The sequence below is a fragment of the Colobus angolensis genome, unplaced genomic scaffold, assembly GCF_000951035.1.
Source record: "Colobus angolensis palliatus isolate OR3802 unplaced genomic scaffold, Cang.pa_1.0 Scaffold267, whole genome shotgun sequence".
Lineage (NCBI taxonomy): Eukaryota > Metazoa > Chordata > Mammalia > Primates > Cercopithecidae > Colobus > Colobus angolensis.
Window position 1 is genome coordinate 761,775 of NW_012115899.1, and position 6,927 is coordinate 768,701.

Genomic DNA, 6,927 nt, shown 5'->3' on the forward strand with positions numbered 1-6,927 from the left:
AAAAAAAAAAAAAAAATTCATATTCTGTGCATCTCTAAGTATTTATATATATATAAGTACAAAGGTTTTTTGTGAGGGGGGTTGCATAAATAGGATTGTATCTTCTGCCATTTGTGATCATTTGTGAACATGTTCAAGGAATCCATGTCAGAAGCTAAATGCTGCTGCTAAATGTTGGGGGTCAGGTGGGGGAATAGAGGGAGGGCTATCATCTTGGTCTAACGTAATCTTTGGGGAATTAATCACATACGTTGATGTAGCTCTTTACAATTTGTAAAAAAGCCCTTTTAGCTTTTTCAAAGAGTGGAATTAAAAACTTTTTGTAATTGCTGTGCAGTGCCAAAGTGCTTTCCAGAAAGACTGGACCACTTTATGTGGTTATCAGCAGTGTGAACTTGTTCTGGAATTTCCATTTTTACTTAATTTGTTTGCTTAATGGGTATATAATTATAGTTTCAGTTTTACTTTTCTTTGATTGTTGGCAAGGCCATGTATTTTTCCGTGAGTTAAGATGACTTTTTTTTTTCCTCTATGCTTTAGTTTTTCTTTCTTGTCCATTTCAAACAACATGACCCTAGTATTTTCTCATTAGCTTTTTCTGAACTGCTCCCTGCTTCTGGGGTAGAAGAGGTGCATTTCTACCTCTGAACTTCTGAGCCTTTGGGCAAGTGAGGGTGATTTGACTTTAATAGGATTAGAGAGCCATGTGCTCTCCAAAGTGGGGGAACTAAGTCTTATAGATGAGGTGGTGGGCATTAGGAAGCAGCCGTCATCATTGGTGGTCTGTCTGAAAGACACTCTTCCTAAGTATCACAAGGGAGAAGACAGGACCACGGTGCCCGTCCGCTTCCGGGAGAGGCCCTGCCCTTGCCCTCCCTCTGTCCCTGATGAGGTGGAGATTCCTGTTTGTTTTTGTTTTTGTTTTTCTGAGATGGAGCCTCCTCTGCCGCCCAGGCCGGAGTGCAGTGGCGCGATCTCTGCTCACTGCAAGCTCCGCCTCCCGGGTTCACACTATTCTCCTGCCTCAACCTCCCTAGTAGCTGGGACTACAGGTGCCTGTCACCACACCCGGCTAATTTTTTGTATTTTTTAGTAGAGACGGGGTTTCACCGTGTTAGCCAGGATGGTCTCGGTCTCCTGACCTTGTGATCCACCCGCCTTGGCCTCCCAAAGTGCTGGGATTACAGGCGTGAGCCACCGCGCCCGGCTGAGATTCCTGGTTAATCATCTCCTAGGACCCTGCAGCCAATTACAGTCCTGGGGGCAGAGTAGTCGGGGGACTGAAGGTGTGGTCTCTGTGGACACCTCATCTTCTGTCCAGGGCCGAGAGGTGAGCCTGGACTAGTCCTGCCCAGAGCACTGGCAGACGTTTTCAAGCTCTTGGCTTTGGTTTCTCGGAGTGATCTTTCCTGTCTTTAGAGCTGTGAGATCTGAGGCTGAGGTTGGAGTGCTGGGGTGAGTGAGAGAAACCACCACTGGCCCGCTTTGGTTCTGCAAACCTTTTTGATTTCTTAGTCTGGCAAAAGGCTACCAGCCTAGGTGGAATTGGGATACCAGGGCCTGGGGATCTTTTGGCTCCCGGATAAAGAACTGACTGGATTGGCTAGCTGGTTAAGGGCACCTGTACCTCTAGGTTAGGGGTTTCTGACTGTTTGGTGGGCTATAGATCCTTTTGGTGGTCCAGCGACCCCTTCTCAGGCATTTTCCCAAATATTGAATTATGAAAATGTTCACACATACAGAAAAGTTGAATTTGACAGTGAACACTGGTCTGCCCATCACCTAGTTTCTCCTGTTAGCATTTTCCTGTGCTTGCTTTACCACGTTTCCCCAACCATCTATCAGCTTATTTTTAAACAATAAAAGTTTACAAAAATCCATTATATTGAAATCTAACAATCAGAATGTTTTTAAAAATTTATATAGGGATGTATGTATATCTTTATTAATGCCTTAGAGTAGCAGGTCTAATAACTACTCTACTTCCAAAGTAGTGATGAGCTTACATTGTATTTTCAGATACCTGTGATAGCTGTAATGTAACAGGAATATATAATTTCTGTTGGTATCAAGATTACTGGTGGGTGCAGTGGCTCACACCTGTAATCCCAACACTTTGGGAGGCCAAGGCGGGCGGATCACCTGAGGTCAGGAGTTCCAGACCAGCCTGGCCAACACGGTGAAACCCCATCTCTACTAAAAATACAAAAATTAGCCGAGCGTGGTGGCAGGTGCCTGTAATCCCAGCTACTTGGGAGGCTGAGGCAGGAGAATCACTTGAACCCGGGAGTCAGAGGTTGCAGTGAGCCGAGTTCACGCCACTGCACTGCAGCCCGGGCAGCAAGAGGGAAACTCCATCTCAAAAAAAAAAAAAAAAAAGAAAAGATTACAGGTACTGCTGATACTACTAGGGTTGTTGCCTGCTTCATAATTGAAGGGAATGCTACATTTCAGTGGAAGGATAGTAAAAATAGACATGTGAACTTCACAGACTTCCTACTCCGGTCCCATCTGCAAAAGCAGGTGTCCTACATGGGCTTTGTACTTTTGCAGCTAACCCTCATGATCACTCCAGGCGATACCATGTTTTATGGAGTGGATGTGATGTTCTTTGTTTTCCAGAGGAGGGAACAACTCGGCCAGGCCCCCAGGGCTAGCCTGCGGCAGAGCCGCTGTTCCAAAGGAAGGCTTTTGGGTCGTGTCTAATGCTTTTCCACAGAAGCTTCACGCAGACTCGGTAGGGCCTAGGTGACAGCCTCAGAGTGGAGTTGGTGTTTTAGACTTTGGTGGGTGGAAGAGTGACTTGTGAACTCAGCTCTTCTGGCTCTTTGCCCCGACCCCCAAAGGCACTGATGCTGTAGCTTGGCTTGGATCTGGGCCTCCGCAGTTTTCGGCACGTGCTCCAGGCGGTGGTGATGTGGGAGCCACACCCTGTGAGATGCCACTGATACCAGTGTGTGCTCATCTGGTTACACTTTGTCAATGGGCCGCACTCAGGACAGACTTGCAGCCTTCGGGAGGCGAATTTTCACTTAATGCTCTGGTAGAATTACCTCTGTTGAAATCTTCTATGGGCCAGGCACAGTGGCTCACAGCTGTAACCCCAGCACTTTGAGAGCACGAGGCGGGCGGATTGCTTGAACCCAGGAGTTTGAGACCAGCCTGGGCGACATGGTGAGACCCCGCCTGTACAAGAAATACAAAGATTACCCAGGGGCCGGGCGTGATGACTCATGCCTGTAATCCCAGCACTTCGGGAGGCTAAGGCAGGTAGATCATGCGGTCAGGAGATCAAGACTGTCCTGGCCAATATGATGAAACCCTGTCTCTACTAAAATACAACAAATTAGCCAGGTGTGGTGGTGCGTGTCTGTAGTCCCAGCTACTCAAGAAGCTGAGGCAGGGGAATCGCTTCAATCTGGGAGACAGAGGTCTCAGTGAGCTGAGATCGTGCCACTGCATGCCAGTCTGCCGACAGAGCGAGACTCCATCTAAAAAAAAAAATTAGCCAGGTATGGAACATACCTGTAGTCCCAGCTACTCAGGGGGCTGAGGTGGGAGGATCACCTGAGCCCAGGAAGGTCAAGGCTACAGTGAGCCATCATTGTGCCACTGCACTCCAGCCTGGGTGACAGAGTGAGACACCGTCTCAAAAAAGAAAAAAGAAATCTTCTATTAATACACACACAAAAATAAAAGTCACTTAGTCACTCTACCCCAGACATCTCCAGTATACAGGCTAATGGGTGATTAGAAATTTCATTCATTCATTCTTTTTTTTTTTTTTTTTTTTTTTTTTTGAGATGGAGTCTTGCTCAGTCGCCCAGGCTGGAGTGCAGTGGCGCGATCTCGGCTCACTGCAAGCTCCGCCTCCCGGGTTCACGCCATTCTGCTGCCTCAGCCTCCCAAGTAGCTGGGACTACAAGCGCTCGCCGCCACGCCCGGCTAATTTTTTTGCATTTTTTTAGTAGAGATGGGGTTTCACCGTGTTAGCCAGGATGGTCTCGATCTCCTGACCTCGTGATCCGCCCGTCTCGGCCTCCCAAAGTGCTGGGATTACAGGCTTGAGCCACCGCGCCCGGCCCATTCATTCATTCTTTGTTCATCATTCTACATCATTCTACAAGACTAACCTACTTCATGCAGGTCCTGTGGTCAGACTGGTAAAGGTCTTTCCTGCCCGCTTAGCCCCTGCTTGACAGATACGTACCCAACTATGACAGCAAGGGAGGAAGCAATGAATTCTCTAAATTGTACAGCTCCTACCATGTGGGCATTTGGAGGGGGAGAGCAATCCAGGAGGCCTTCATGAAGGAGACAGACACCTGTAAGCTGAGCCTTGAAGCCACGAAGGACGGAGGAAAGATCCGCCTGGGCGGAGGCAGGGAGGCTGGACACTGAAAACTGTGGTAAAGTCCACGAGCCAACCTGGCTGAGGCAGAGTGTGCAGTGGGGACTGTGCGGCTGGAAAGGCAGGTAGGACCGTGCATTGGATCCGAATTGTGTACAGGGAACTATGGGAAGACATGGGCACTTGTGGTATTTGATACGTGGGTTTCACACTCATCCTCGTTGCATTACCAGTTCATTACCAGTTACAGTCCTGGAAGTTGGGAGTGGAGAGGAGCGGATGCGTGTCAGAAAGTTCACACATGCTGTGGGGGAAGCCAGCGCCAGGAACTGGAGTTAGAACAAGATGTGCAGAGCTCTAAGAGGTACCGTGGTAGAGTCGTCACTGCTTTGTGGATTTGGTTGACTTGAGTTTGATTCTCTATCCTCTTTTGTTTGTTTGTTTGTTTGTTTTGAGACAGAGTTTCGCTCTTGTTGCCCAGGCTGGAGTGCAGTGGCACAGTCTCGGCTCACCGCAACCTCTGCCTCCCAGGTTCAAGCGACTCTCCTGCCTCAGCCTCCCGAGTAGCTGGGATGACAGACGCACACCATCACACTCAGCTAATTTTGTATTTTTAGTAGAGATGGGTTTTCTCCATGATGGTGAGGCTGGTCTCAAACTCCTGACCTCAGGTGATCTGCCTGCCGCAGCCTCCCAAAGTACCCGGATTCCAGGCTTGAGCCACCACGCCCGGCCTGAATCTTGATCCTTTTTAGTGCCCATTGGACTAGCGTTTGGCTGTTTACTCTTTCTTTCTTTTTTTTTTTTCTTTTTCTTTTTGAGACAGAGTCTCGCTCTGTCGCCCAGGCTGGAGTGCAGTGGCCGGATCTCAGCTCACTGCAAGCTCCGCGTCCTGGGTTTACGCCATTCTCCTGCCTCAGCCTCCTGAGTAGCTGGGACTACAGGCAACCGCCACCTCGCCCGGCTAGTTTTTTGTATTTTTTAGTAGAGACGGGGTTTCACCGGGTTAGCCAGGATAGTCTCGATCTCCTGACCTCATTATCTGCCCATCTCGGCCTCCCAAAGTGCTGGGATTACAGGCTTGAGCCACTGCGCCCGGCCTGTTTACTCTTTCAGGTGTTTACTGTCTCAGTGGAATTTTCCTCAGTTCAAATACTGGGCGCTGGGTACTGAGTACCAACCCATCAGTTATGGTGGGTCCCGCAAGGTGCTGATGGACACGGAAGTGCCTCCCACGGAGAGGAGTGTCCTGCCTCCTGTTGCCTGTATTTAAATGGCATTAATAATGCATCTGCCATTTAAGTGGATCAGTAATGTCTATTAATGGGATATGTTCGTCATGGCAGGACCTCAGCAAAAGGAAAAGGGCAGGTTGCCTTGGGAGGCAGTGGATGAAATTCTACCGGTACCACCCCTGCCCACTCTTGTCTCTCTGGGCCACCCAGCTCCTCGGGACTCTGCAGGAAGGTGGGGTCTGCACCCGGCCCCCTTATCTCAGAATGACCTCCTTGTGTGCCCCAGGAGAGACTGAAATCTCCTCCTTCCAGGCCTTCCTGCTCCTTTGAGGTAGGAAATAGAATTCACCATAAGGAAGTAACATCTGAACCTTTACTCCAAGAATCATACGATTTTATGGGATTTGGGGTTTTAAAATGTAGTTTATTTTCTGTTTTGTTTCCTTTAATTTTGTGGGGAATTTTTTTTGGGTTTGTTGGAATCTCAGGCTAAGGGGGAGGTGTTATTTCACTCTCACCAGGGCTGGAGGGGAAGAGGGAACCCACGTGTCTTTGGAGGCTGCAGGGGTGACCAAGGGACATCTCCAAGCTGCTGCTGGGAACAGTGACGCTGTTGGCAACTCTCCTGCAGCTGACATTTTTCCTCTCGGAAGCGCCTCATCCCATAGGGAAATGAGAAGTTTTCTTCTTTTACGTTGTTTAAGTATCTCTCTGTGTCACCCAGGCTGAAGTGCAGTGGCATGATCTCAGCTCACTGCAGCCTCAATCTCCTGGGCTCAAGCAATCCTCCCACCTCAGCCTCCCGAGGAGCTGGGACCACAGGCACTTGCCACCATGCCCAGCTCATTTTTAATTTTTTTTTTTTTTTTAGGTAGAAACAAGAGTCTTACTTTGTTGTCCACGCTGGTCTCTAACTCCTGGGGTCAGGTGATCCTCCCGCCTCAGCCTCCCAAAGTGTTGGGATTGTAGGTGTGAGCCACTGGGCCTGGCCTCGTTTGTTGCTGAGTTTTTCTTAATTGAGGAGTAATTCCCCTGTCTCTAAAGGCTCAGCCCATTGCATGGTACATTCTCCCTTTTCATCTATAAAATGTGTAGAAGGAACAGAGACTGGTGTGGGGAAAGTTTGGGATCAGAGGCAGGAGGATCTGCTTTCCCCCAAGTGGGGCCCCCAGTACATTTCTTTGGAGGAGGGGAGGGCTCTGTCTGAGGCTCTCTCATGGCTTTTACTGGATACATTTGGGGGTCCACCAGGATTTTATTAGAGACTGTCCCAGGTCTCAGAGCAGACCAGGATGTCCCAGAGTGGGTCTAGACCACAATAATAGACTTTAAAATGCTGGT